Raw genomic sequence first — 13811 nt, forward strand, 5'->3', positions numbered from 1 at the left:
AGTATAGTAGTAGTGAGTAGTAGTAGGGGTTATAGTGTAGTAGTAGTATAGTAGTAGTAGTAGTAGTAGTAGTAGTAGTAGTAGTGTGTGGTTATAGTAGTAGTAGTAGTAGTAGTAGTAGTAGTAGTAGTAGTAGTAGAAGTATAGTAGTGTAGTATTTAGTGTAGTAGTAGCTGTAGCAGCAGTATAGTAGTAGTAGTATTTATATATATTATATATATTTATATATATAAAATATATATTATATATATATATATATATATATATATATATGCACAACATATACACATATATACACATAAATAAAAATGTGAAATTGAATGTAAGCTTGAATTTAATATACGAAAACATATATATTTTCGGATATTCAATTGAAGCTTACATTCAATTTCACATTGTTATTTCTTTCTTCGAGCTTCGAGCAGCAACATTTACACCACACACACACACACACACACACACACACACACACACACACACACACGGATCACTGGCTGTCGGTCTATTGAGCGAAGTTGTTTTGTGCCGCCATATATTTTTCAAAATGAGCAGATACTGCTTTTTGTCTCAGTTTTTGCATATGCTGCTTTTCGTTAACACTCGCGCATCTCTCCTCGAGCCGTGATAGATACATACTATAATAAGGTTGTGCATCATGCCCCACGTGATGCGAGATGACGTGCGATAATGAGCTGAGGGTAGGGTATGGGGGCTACCGTGACCCAAAAAGTCAACAGGCCGCCCAAGTATTTTATATAAAAGACTGTTTTCTTCTGTTTTATAACTTCGGTTATCCACCTCCCCCCCACCCCCCCCCACAAACAACTGATACTCTTTACAGCTAAAATAACTAGGTCAGGCCGGCTTATTTAGTTTTGCACACCTCGAGGCCTGACTTGGGAGAAATCAAAACCATATCAGTTTTATCATTGGAAGAACAGGTTTGTTGTAATCAAAACTTACGAATAAAGAAAATTACAATAAATATCTAGATTTTATTGCTAATCGTTTTGCTCAAATGGATTTTAATCAACAATACGAATATTTCACAAATCATTCACCGAGTAGAGCCCCGTGATGCTATAAATAAGATTCCAAGTCCATTATCCCGACACACACAGCAGTCCAACTTGTAATTATGTTATTGTCTTTGGAGTAGATAAGTTGTGTATTGAGGTTGGATTTTCTATCCTTCTATTATTGACTGTTATCACTGTTGATATTCAAAGGAAGACATTTTATATGGCAGATTATTTGTTGTTGTCATGTTGTTTTTGGATTCATGCAGCCTTAAATAAACAGCCAGCAACCGTCCTTGACATGGATAAAACTGCACACACACACACACACACACACACACACACACACACACACACACACACACACACACACATGAACGCCCCTTGCAATAATTCATGGCATAATCTAATTTCAATACTTCCCGGACAGATATTTTTCCAGTTCATTGCATTAGAACCCCCAAGTTCACTGAACCACGGAAGCAAAATAAATCGTGCAAAGAATTAAAAAGATTGGCTATTCGTTGTGTATTATGAATTTTCTTTAGACCTTTATAATAATTTGCGTTGCCCAACGTAAAATATTTGCGACTGGGAGTGGCTGATTTTTCTTTCTCTCTTTGACTTTTTCAGCAGATCTTTATCTTACGCCGGTGCCTGTTATGTTATCTAGTTTCTCAATTTGTCCATATAGATAGAATGCGCTTGGCCAAGGGAGTTCACAACATTGCCATCCGGAGGTTTATAACGGACCAACACACAAAGTCTGTGTAACCATGAACTTTTATAGTCTGGTTAATAGAGTTTAGTGAGAACAACTCACAAACGCGGATGGCAAAAACAATAACAAAGGCCTGAGTGACGTCATCTGCATACTATCTATATACTTTTTCAGCAGATCTTTATCTTACGCCCGGTGCCTGTTATGTTATCTAGTTTCTCAATTTGTCCATATAAAGAACACCGAGTTCATTGCATTAGAACCCAAATTCACCCAAACCACGGAAGCAAAGAAATCGTGCAAAGAATTAAAAAGATTGGCTATTCGTTGTGTATTATGACAATTCTCCAAGAATAATTTGCGTTTCCCGACGTAAAATAATTGCCCAACTTATGTCATTATTTGTTATCACTTTCTTCTCGAATGTCTTTATTCTCATCAGTCTACACAAACGATGACCTTTGAATGCTGATTAATAAATAATAATAATAATATAAATAATAATAATAATAAAATAATAATAATAATAATTAATAATAATAATAATAATAATAATAATAATAATCTTTATTGTCCAAATTAAAGGCAATTCATGTGAGGTAAACAATGCTCAGTTTGGTTCTGGTATAGAACATCAACAATTTACAAATACAGACACAGCCATACACGAACATCACGCTTGCACATTGTTTCTACACATGTATACAAAAGAAATGAGCGTACATACAAACACATATAGATAGTATGCAGATGACGTCACTCAGGCCTTTGTTATTGTTTTTCATCCGCGTTTGTGAGTTGTTCTCACTAAACTGTATTAACCAGACTATAAAAGATCATGGTTACACAGAGTTTGTGTTGTGGTCGTTATACTTCCGGATGGCAATGTTGTGAACTCCTTGGCCAAGGCATTCTATCTATACATACATACATACATTCATCATTCCTATCTACATTCTGGTATTGAATCCAACAACTACTATGGAAATGATTAGGGGGGATAGAATGAAAATGATTTTTAAGAAAAGAAGAAAGTCTTGCTTCAGCAAACAGCACGCGACTTAAAAAAATATGAACACGCCGACAGGCTTGCCTACACTCTCTTTAAACAAAAAAAAAAATATATATATAATCATAATTACTATTATTATTATTAACATCATCATCATCATCATCATCATCATCATCATCATCATCATCATCATCATCATCTGGGGAGTGAGCCAGAGACTCTGGGTTGTGGGCACCAATGGGGAGTGAACCCAAAACTGTTAGAGGTGGAGGGAACTGGAACCCCGCATATTGGTGGACACTGGTGGGGAGATAACCGGGACTATAAGTTAAACACAAATAGAGTTTTAAACCCGGGACAAATTAGTTCTAGCCTGCATGAGAATAAAAAGTACCGATTTTCGTTGTTTAGAATACCACGATGGCCGCCGCTGCTGGGCGACGTGACACCAGACTATTGAATCCAATAGTCTTCAACAGTCGTAATGTCACTTCCTCCTATGACGTATGGTAACTTAGTAACACTGGCTCTAAACTATCGGAACAATGGCGGACGCCGTATGAAATATTTCCCGGCGAGCTTAAACGCGTATCCCTAGGAAAAAACCCCCATCATTTGATCATGTATTGACTTTTACACATTCTGATCACAAGGCATATGAAAAGGAATGATAAGTTCTAGCCAGCATGAAGAATAAAAAGTAATGATTTTCTTTGTTTAGAACCAAGATGGTCGCCGTTGCCGGGCGCGTGACATCAGACTATTGAATCCAATTTGGTCTTGATTTTTAGTGGCCTTTTTTTGTTTGGTTTTTCAAAAAATTCTTTACCGGAGCAGAATTTTTTTAAATAATTAAAAAAATTTTTGAAAACTATAAAAAATTCTGGGTTAAAAAAAAGAGAAAATGGAGGACGTCAATTTCGCCCCTTTTTTAGATAGAAAAGTTCAAACACTCGGGTCTTTTTATTTTTTTTTTTTTTTTTCCATCCGCCTTTTAAGGAATTTCACAAAATGTATTACCGGGTAAAACCTTTAAGGTTTTATATGTTTTGTGTGTTGGTCCTTATACTTTTGGTGGAATTTGTGAGCTTTTTAGCCAAACGCATACTATCAATTCCAGACAGTGTAGTAGAATTTTACCAAAAAAAAACAAAAATTAATCAAATTTTTTAAAAAATTAAAAATGTGCTGGTCTCCGACATCTGTGAATCTTGAAAGATACGAAAAGCGTGGATTTCAAATAGGGTTGCGGTTGGAAATAGGGTAAAAGGGAACTTGACACACCCCCCCCCCCCCCCGACACGTTTAGTGGGTATTGCGCATATAAAAAGCCAAATTTGAACTTTTGTAAAAATAGTGGGGGGGGGGGGGGGGGGGGGGGGGGGGGGGGGGGGGGGGGGAGGATTTATTCCTTTAAAAAAAAAGTAAAAAATTTTGTATTCAAACCCTGCTTTGACAGGGAAGCCCGTGGAGAGTTGCCCAAAAGGGGGGTAAAATAGCATGGCATCTCATTTTTTCATCCCCAAAAAAAACCTGCAATTTGGGTCTTTAGTTGATGTCACTTCGCCCAGCAACGGGGCCTCTGGTTCTAAACAGAAAATCTTACTTTTTTTCTTCAGCTGGGTGAACTTTTTTATAGTCTTGATCAGAATTTTGTAAAATCAAAACTATAGATTTATTTTTCCCCCTTTGGGTACCTTTATGCCGTCGGGATATACTATTTCATAAAGGGGGTCCGCCATTTTTTTTGATTGTTTAGGTCAGTTATAAAATTACCCTGCGTCATTTGAGGGGTGCGTTTCGACGTTGAAACTATTTATTTTTATCCAATGTTTTAAAATTGATTTAATCCTCCTGCATAAAGAAGTGTTTTATTTTTTGGGGACTATGCGGTTGTGGTATAAAACTCGCTTTCGGATCGGAAAACAAAGGGGGCGAGCCTCGCTGGTGATAGTTGGTCCTTGGAGAAGGGCCTATCTCACTTATCCGTCGTACTCAGGGTAAAGAGTACCTGGCCCTAACAGCTAAATTTGCACATAGTAGCTTTCTGAGACTCTCTTTAAGCAGACCAGAGAAAAAAAGTTTAAAAGGCCCATTTTAGACAGTCTAGAGAAATCATGAAATCATGGCGTTTTGTACGTTTTGTTTCGGGTAGTTTTGAATACGCTTTTAAAAGTCGTAACGCACTTTTCCCCATAAAAAACGCATGGGGAAATTAGAACTGGCTCTAAAAATAGGAACAAGGCGGACGCCCTTTTAGATATTTCTCCGAAAGATAAAAGCGTATCCAGAGGGAAAAAAAGCAAATTTTAATCTGATCATGTTTTGACTTTTACACATTTTGTCACAAAAGTATGAAAAAATTCTAAACCGCATGAAGAAATTAAAAGTACCGATTATCTTTGTAAGAACCACAATGGCCCCCGTTGTGGGGGGGCGTGACATCAGAATTTAATCCAATTGATTTTTTTTTTGACAGCTCGCCATAAACCTTTTATGGAGAAAAACGACCTCGGTTTTTATAGATGTTGCACTTGGCTAAAAGGTCAAACATTGTATCCCGGGAAATATAAGGATCAAAAACCAAAATGTCACTTCCAGGTCTTTATATTTTTTATTTTTTTTCCCTCCCCGTTTAGAATAATTCTCACTAAACTGTATAACCAGACTATAAACTTCAAAGTTCACGTTTTGTGTGTTGGGCCCTCAAGTTCCCTATGGGAATGTTGGGTTTTTAAGGGGAAGCGACACTATCATAGACACATTTTTTCCAAAAAAAACAAACTTAAGATTTCTAACTTTTTACATGGGTTCGGTTGCAAAATTGAAATCGTTCTCTTACCCGTTATCATTTTCCACCCCCATCTTTGTTATTAACTCCCCTGACTTCACCACCATTTTATGTGACGCTGATGATAAAAACTTTACAAATAAAATTGGGTTTTTTTTATTGCGCAAAATCCATTAAACGTGCTAAACAAAATGTCCCCAACCAAGAGCAACATTTAACATGCGGATGGGGTAAAGACGCCCGTTAGGCGATAGTTCATTTTTTTTTCGGAAAAGAGACAACGTGTTAACCGCCAGGTACTCATTTTACACTGAATACGGTGAGAAAGGTGAGTGTTATACCACTAACCCCATAGCCCTACAATAATAGGTTATTAAAAATCGACTTTTGTTAACCCCCGTCCTTAACCCATTAGCGGCTATGTGGTCTTGTGGTATACACTCCTTTTGGATGGAAGTCCCGGGGTTTGGCCTCGCGCTCGGCGCATAGTTGAGTCCTTGGAGAAGGTCTTTTCCAATTCTTCACCGACTCAGGGAAAAAAGGTACCTGGCCCTTAACAGCGTTGCTGTGTCCGAAAAATTGTAAATCGCCCAACAGGGTCATTCCCCTCCTACATGTTAAATGTTGCTGTTGACCCCGGGAAACCCTTGTAAACGCTTTTGGGACATTTAGTGGATTTTTTCGTAAATTTAAACTCATTTTTTTTTTATTTTTTTACCACCTATTCGAAATTTTTCCCCAAAAACTCCCCCTCACCAAAACAATTTTTTTTTTCTAAACGGGAGGAACAAAACATTCTATGCATAATATTGATCGCAAAATGAACTATACAACATAGTTCACGTTTTTATAGTTAAAAAAACATTGTTTTTTAAATGGGGTGATTTACAAAAAAAATCTGCATAATTAAAAAGGTCCCTTTGATTTGTAACGAATGTTTCCCAAGGTTGGTAAGGAGAGTGTTAACAAACAATATAAAAAATTGCGATATTTCCCCTTTAAACAAGAAGGGTCAAAAGGACCAAATTAATAAAATGAAAAAGGGGGTAAAAAATCTGAGTCCACCAACTACTCTTTTGGTTCCTAAATCATTGGAATGTGTAGTAACCCGTCCTTCGGGGGTACTAATAAAAATGAATAGGTTACATATTGAATCTATTAAGGTGACTAATATTTCACAGAGGATTATAGAGATTCAAGGATTAAGGGGCGTAAAAAAGGGGAGGATGGATGACTTTATTGACGACCCGATTTTTTAGACAGAAAATAAAATGCCATCCCCTGAAACCAGTCATTTACACAATGTATGTATTTTTGGTACCCAAAGGGTTGGGTTTACACTTCCCAAGAAATAGGAACCATTCTATTGATGATGTGATGATAAAAATAATAATAAATAAAAATAAATAATAATAATAAAATAATAAAAATAATAATAATAATAATAAAATAATTTCTTTCATAGCGCTAAATGACAAAGCCTCAAAGCGCTTTACAATATACTTGTCAAATCATAAACACACTCGTCGTACCGAGCCAAACAGACACACACAACAGTCGCACACACTATCTATGCATGTTTTACAAAATGAAATTGACATTCAACAAAATGGAATAAAAAAATACATATCTATTTAAAATTACACATCGTTTTGCATTTGTGTGCAACAGCAAAGGCATTGATTAGGCAAACTATACAAAATCATCACCACAGATGATACACACTATAGGTACGTCCATCTGTGCACACAGCCATATATCACAAAAGGCACGATGACTAGGGGAATAAGTTTAAATTGTGAAAATTATGGTCAGATTTTTTTTAATGGTGCGTGTTTTTCTGGTTTTTCTCAGCTGTCCCACTATCAAAATGTGTAAAAATATGTCTCAATCTCTGAATCAATTTGTCTTAACTGAATCTAGATTTTGGACCGTAATGATGCCATATTAAAAAAGTTTTCTTCTTTAAGACCTATAAAAAACTACTTTAAAACAGCTGACATAAAATTAGAGATTTTACACTGTAAAAAATGAAAACAATTTACGTACCCTAAGTATGAATGAATTCATCGTATATCGTATATTGTGCTGACGTAGTGATTATGAGTTCACGTCATACTCTTTCCAAAATAATAACAATTCGCTTTAAGTGTTATAAACATACCACTTATGTAGTTTGTATTAAATTTTGAATTTATTATTTATGGCATATCATATTCTACATCATGTCGCATTTTTGTATCTATCGATAAGTATTAAAGGGACGGCACGGGTTTTGGAATTTCACAATCAACCATGAAAAGATCGTTTATCAAATTACGAAGAGAGATCCCCGGTTTTTTAGAAGAGTGGCAGAAACCCTAGATAACTTTGTTTTGGTATCATCCAAGTGAGCGTGAGTCCGGTGAGCGTAAATATACACCGAAAAAAATATTGGACGTCTGATTTTCAAGCCGGAAAAAGGCCCCATGGGTTCTGGACAGAAAATCTTGTTTTCTTGCGGTGGTGATGTCTGGAATTTAAAAGGTTTTGATCTTTTTTCTTCTCTGCATCTTTGGAATTTTTTGGGGGTCAATGCAAAGGGTGTTTTAGATGACTAAATTTTGTTCGTGCCCCCTTTGAAGCACCCAGCTGTATTGTATTGGACAACGCTAAAATTGTTGGCCCACTTTGGCAAATATAAATTGAATGATTTCTGGTTTCATTTCAGCAGTACTACTATTCTGACCATTTTTCAAATGCAAAAATAATTTCCCTAGAAAAAAAAAAACGACAAATGAACCAGAAAAAAGTTTCAAAGCGACGTCTAACAGGGAGTTTTAAACACGAGGTTGCGCGATTTCCCTCATATCACGTGAGCGCAATCCAATCGAGGTCATTGGGCCTAAGTAGAGGGAAAAGATTGAGGGAGGAACACCTAATTTATCTCACCGACGAGGCAATGAATGATAAAAAGTAGTTGAGAAAAGGCATCCCTCAAAACCTTCCAAAATAGAGAAAATTACTTTCATTGGTAGTGTTATGCTCGGAATTCTTGTTGTCGTTTCATTTTCCCCTTTTTATCATTTCGTCATCAGCCCGACTGTGCTGATTTAGGGGTCCAGTTTTCTTGGTTGTTTTGTAGTAGTTGTTGTTTTTATTGTTGAACCTATTTATGGAAAAACTGTTTCTAATTGATGAATTTTTTTCTTTTGACCAGTCACAAAATTTATGTAATCATCTTTGGCAAAAACAAAGCTATTTTCAAATTGTGCAATCAAATTTATTGGGCGCGTTTGTTACGTTTTTTTGTTTCACCCGTAATGTGTATTGATAGTCATAAAAGTAGATGTCTGATAGTTTTAATTGCCTTTCGTTGCTTATATTCAAAAACTGCAGTATATCTTTAAGCTTCAATTAAGTGAACACTCCGTTTAACGAAATTTTTCAAAATGGATAACGGAAAAAATTATAATTTTATAATGTAAATCTTCTATGAATTCCGCCTCCCTGTTATCGATTTTAATATAGCTGTAACAAACGAAATCCTTAAAAGTGTAAAACAAGGAGATGAAAAACCGCCTTAGAGCTATATTAAACAAAGGGGCGTAAACCATGAAATTTGTTTAGTATTTGGCGCTTTAAAAATATATTATTTTTAGCTCGTGTAACGGTTGTTTTTTTTGGCTTCAATAATTATCATTGTTTTAAAAAAAGTGATTTATGTGATATGGACCATATGGGCGGTAGTAGAGCTGATTATGAGGACTGGGGAGGGGGGGGGGGGGGGATTATCTGGTGTTAGTTTTTTTGGTGTTGTGTTGGTCGTCATCGTGATTACGATAAAGATGATGGTGGTGGTGATGTTGGTGATACAGATGATGATGATGAGGTGGTTGTGGTGTATGGTGTCTTGTGAGGATGATTATGATGATGATGATGATGATGATGATGATGATGATGATGATGATGATATGATGATGATGATGGATGATAGGGTGGTGGTGGTAGTGATCGTTTTATTGATGATGATGGTGTTATGATGTGATGATGTGATGATGATGATGAAAAAGTGATGATGCATAAAGAGGATGATGTTATGATGAGATGATGATGTGATGAGATGATAATGTGATGATGTGATGATGAGATGATGTGATGAGGTGATTGTGGAGATAGTAATATTGACGGGTGGGGGTGGTGTGATATGAGGTAGTGGTGGTGGTGATGTGGTAGTGTGATGATGTGTGATGTGATGATGAGGTGGTGGTGGTGGTGATCGTGGTAGTGATGTGATGATGATGATGATGATGATGATGATGATGATGATGATGATGATGTGATGATAAAATTGAGATCGGGTAGTGATGAGAAAATGATGATATGTGTGATGTGATGAGATGAGGGGAGGAGGTGGTGGTGGTGTGGGAAGTATGATGATGATGGCGATGATGTGTTAGTAATTAATTTCAATAATAATAGACTTTCTTGGTGACGTTATTAAATTTTTTAGATGGAGTACCCAAAAAAAATCATTTTTATCAGATGGAATAATGATGGGGGGAAACCGATTTTTTGGGGGAGACTTGGAGAATTCACGCACCCTTTTTCTAGTTTATTCCGATCCTTTGATTGTTTTACGCGCAAGTAAAGCCAATCCCCCGTTATCAGCTTTTCCATGTGCGTAGTTCCAGCAAACCATAGTTGTTTATTGAAGGAAAATAGTTTTCCTGTCCTGGGGGTTTAAATAGCTTAAAGTACGGCTGGAGTCTGTTCTGACCCTGGTTCGGTGAACATACGGCTAGGTGAACCTCTTTGTTTTTTGCTATACATTTTGAAAATTCAGAAAATTTTATGAATTTTCTTTGCTCTATTCTTTTAAATGATATACAGCATGGCTTCGAAAGGAGTGTTTTGTGAAACACAAGAAAAAAACCCCTTGCAAAAACCCAAGCAGAAACCATAAATAACAACCCCAAAAATAGCTATCTTTTTGTTGTGATTTGATAAAACCAAAACCCCATATTTGGCTATTAAGCTTCGGAGATTGGAATCTGAGTAACCCCCGTGGTAATGGATTTTTATAGCCGAAACAATTAAAAGTGCAATGTCAAACTCATCCCCGTACCTAGATTTGCCTTGGGAAAAAATACTGGGCCCCTCTTGTTCTTGTTACATAAAAAATTTGCCTGAACGTTTGTCCCCGGAATAAACTGAGACTTTTTTACGGTGACAGCCTTTTGAAAGGAAATAAGAAGATGTTTTTTGGGAATTGATTTCAGAAAATACCAAAAAAGAGAAGTAATACTTCACTAATAAATTTACAAAAAAACCTAGAAGATACCAAAGCAAAATACTCGGAAAAACGGTAAACAATACCCCCAAAAAAGGCTTAAAATTCTCTGCCTTTTGGACAGTGGATGTGAGAGATTTTTAGATGGGGAAATTCGAAAGTTTTCTTGTGATTTCTAATTTTTCACAGCGAGCCCTTTTGATTTTTTTGTGTCCGTATATCGAGAGAGACTTATTTGTGCCTTTGGCATCATTTTTCTTCAGGACCTCCCTGTATCCCCAGAAGGGGCTTCAACAGCCAAATCTAGTTGTCACCAGCATTTGTAATCCCTTAAAGTCTTAAAACCTAGATGGTAGAAAACACGATACAAAAGTCACGTACCATTGTCCACAAATTTCCGTTTGACAGAGTGGGCATTCTAAATTTTTTATTTTTTATCTTTGCAAAAGAAAAATTTAGCCCCTCCACCCAATACTGCGCTTTTCCCTTATTATTGTTAGTAGTTATACAAGATTTAGTACATTGTCATGAAAAGATTTAATAGGTTCGTGCGTTGATTGTATTGTTGGCGTGGGGGGTGAGGCGAGTTCATGACGGTGATGTTTAAAGATGATGTGATAGGGGTTTTCACTGAAATTTAATTTGGGAAACCCTACGTTTTCCAAACACAATAATAACATAAATGTATTGAATTAAAAGTGAATAAAAAATTGTAAAGGATATCTGGTGGTCCTAGCTCTATGTGATAGATGATGATGATGAGATGTGATGAGTGATGATGTTTTTATTTTTTATTTTTTTTTTTTTATTATTTTTCATTATTTATTACCACATCTCACAACTTTTCATCCCACATCATTTTTTTTTTATCATCATCATCACGCTTTTATTTTTTATTTTATTATTATTTTATTTTTTTTTATTATTATTATTATTATTTTTATTTTCTCACCATCTCATCATTATTATTATCAAAACATCATTATTTTTTATCTTATTTAATTTTTATTTTTTCTATTATTTCTCACACACCTATTATTATTTTTATTAATTTTTTTATTATTATTATTATTATTTTTATTTTTTATTATTATTTATTTTTTATTTATTATTTTAAAATTTTATTTTAATTTTATTATTATTATTATTTTTTTATTACTATTTTTATTTTATTACCATCATTATTACTTTTTAAATTATTTTTTATTATTATTTTTTTTAAATTTTTATTATTTTTTCACATCAACATCACTTTATTATTATCTTTTTATTTTTTTTTTTTATTATCATTTTTAAACATTATTTTTTTATTTTTTAATTATTATTATTATTTTTTATTTTTATTATTATTTTTATTATTATTTTTAAAATATTATTTTTTTAATTTTATTTTTATTATTTTTAAATTATTTTTTATTTTTTTTTCCCCCTTTAGTATGGTGAAAAAGGGTTAGAAAAGACCCTTTTCCCAAAGGGGATAAACTATGCCCCTAGCGCAAGGCCGAACCCAGGACCTTCCGATCCATACGATTCATACCAATCCCACCCCCGCCGCATGGGAATTTTTTTTTTTTAAAAAAATAATATTGAAAATTATTTTAAAAAAATTTTTGGAAAAAATGAATGAATTGTTTTTTTAAAAAATGTTTTAAATAAAGATAATTTTATTTTCAAAGAAAACCAAACAAGGCAGGCAGAAAAAAAACCAAATTGCTGCTGCTGATGACAAGGGGGGGGAAAAACACCCGGGGTGCTTTACGCTTAGGGGGACAGGACAAAAGGCAAAGGGACTTTGGCTCATGTTGGGGGGGGCCCCAAGTGGTTTCCCTAAAAAGAAAAGAAAGGGTATACTTCCGTTTTCCATTTATGTGACCCCTCCCCTTTAAAAACGGATTAATTTGGGAAATTGAAAAAGATGCTGAAAATTGAATTTTAAACCCCAAAAAAAAATTTTGGGTTTTTATTTTAAAACTTTATTGAGGAAATAAAATTTTTATTTTCAGGTTGCGATACCCCTTTTAAAATTTTTTTCCCCCAATTTTTTCTTTAATTTAAATTTTTAGCTCTAGGCACCCCCAATTTAATAGGGGTTTTTGGGGACTTTGGGGGACATAGTCCCAATTTGGGGTACATGGGGTAGGGTACCGATGAAAAAATTGGGTGCCCTTTTACCCCAAAGAAAAAAAGTAGTTGTGAAGGGGGGCAATTTTTCCCCACTCCTTTAAATTTTTCCCAAAATTTTAAAATTTCGATTTCGCTTTGAAAAATAAAGAAAAGTGGTTTTTTTTTTATAGATGTATGCGAGGGACGTAAACCGGGCCCTTTTTTTTATTTTTTTTGCCCCCCGGGTTTTTTTGAGTTGTTCTCACTAAACGATTAACCAGCCCTAAAAAAGTTCAGGTTACAAGATTTGTGTTTGGCCCGTTTTATTTTCCGGGGGAAATGTTGTAAAACCCCTTTTGGGCCCAAACCCCATTTTATCTTTTTTAAAATTTTAAAACCCTTAAAGAAAGACCTTTTTTTACCCACAATTACACGTTTCAGGGGGGGGGGGGGGGTTTTTCCCAATTTGGGGTTAAATAGCCCGTGTCACGTCCCCCAGCAACCGGCCACGTGGTTCAAAACAAAAAAACTGTTTTTTTAAAATTTCTTCTTGCTGGGGAAACTTTTTTTTGTCTTTGGGGGGAATGGAAAAAGTAAAACGGGTAAATTTTTAAAATTTTTTTTTTTTCCTCTCGGGAAACGCTTTTAGCTCGTGGGAGAAAATTTAAAAGGGATTCGCCTTTTTTCCCGGGTTTTTAGAGCCTTTTACTAATTTCCAGGGCGTATTACAAAGGGAAGGACGTAGATGCTAAAGCGCCCCCCCCTAGCTAAAATACCGACTCCAGCGGCATGGGTTAGGGGGATGCCACTCGTTTTTGGGTGGGGAAAGGGCCGGGGTTTCCCAAAGCTCGCCTCGGGAATACTGAGCCCCTGGAAAGGTCTTTACTCACATT

General features: G+C 35.4%; 1 protein-coding gene across 1 annotated transcript in view; it reads right to left on the reverse strand.

The window, feature by feature from the left end:
- The window catches only part of LOC144980742 (carbohydrate sulfotransferase 15-like), a 130565-nt gene that overhangs the window by 100326 nt on the left and 16428 nt on the right, over window positions 1-13811 (reverse strand). The gene's annotated exons all lie outside the window — the stretch shown is intronic.

This window comes from Berghia stephanieae, chromosome 10, assembly GCF_034508935.2.
Source record: "Berghia stephanieae isolate SIO BIC M18660-M18661 chromosome 10, UCSD_Bste_1.3, whole genome shotgun sequence".
Taxonomy (NCBI): Eukaryota; Metazoa; Mollusca; class Gastropoda; order Nudibranchia; family Aeolidiidae; genus Berghia; species Berghia stephanieae.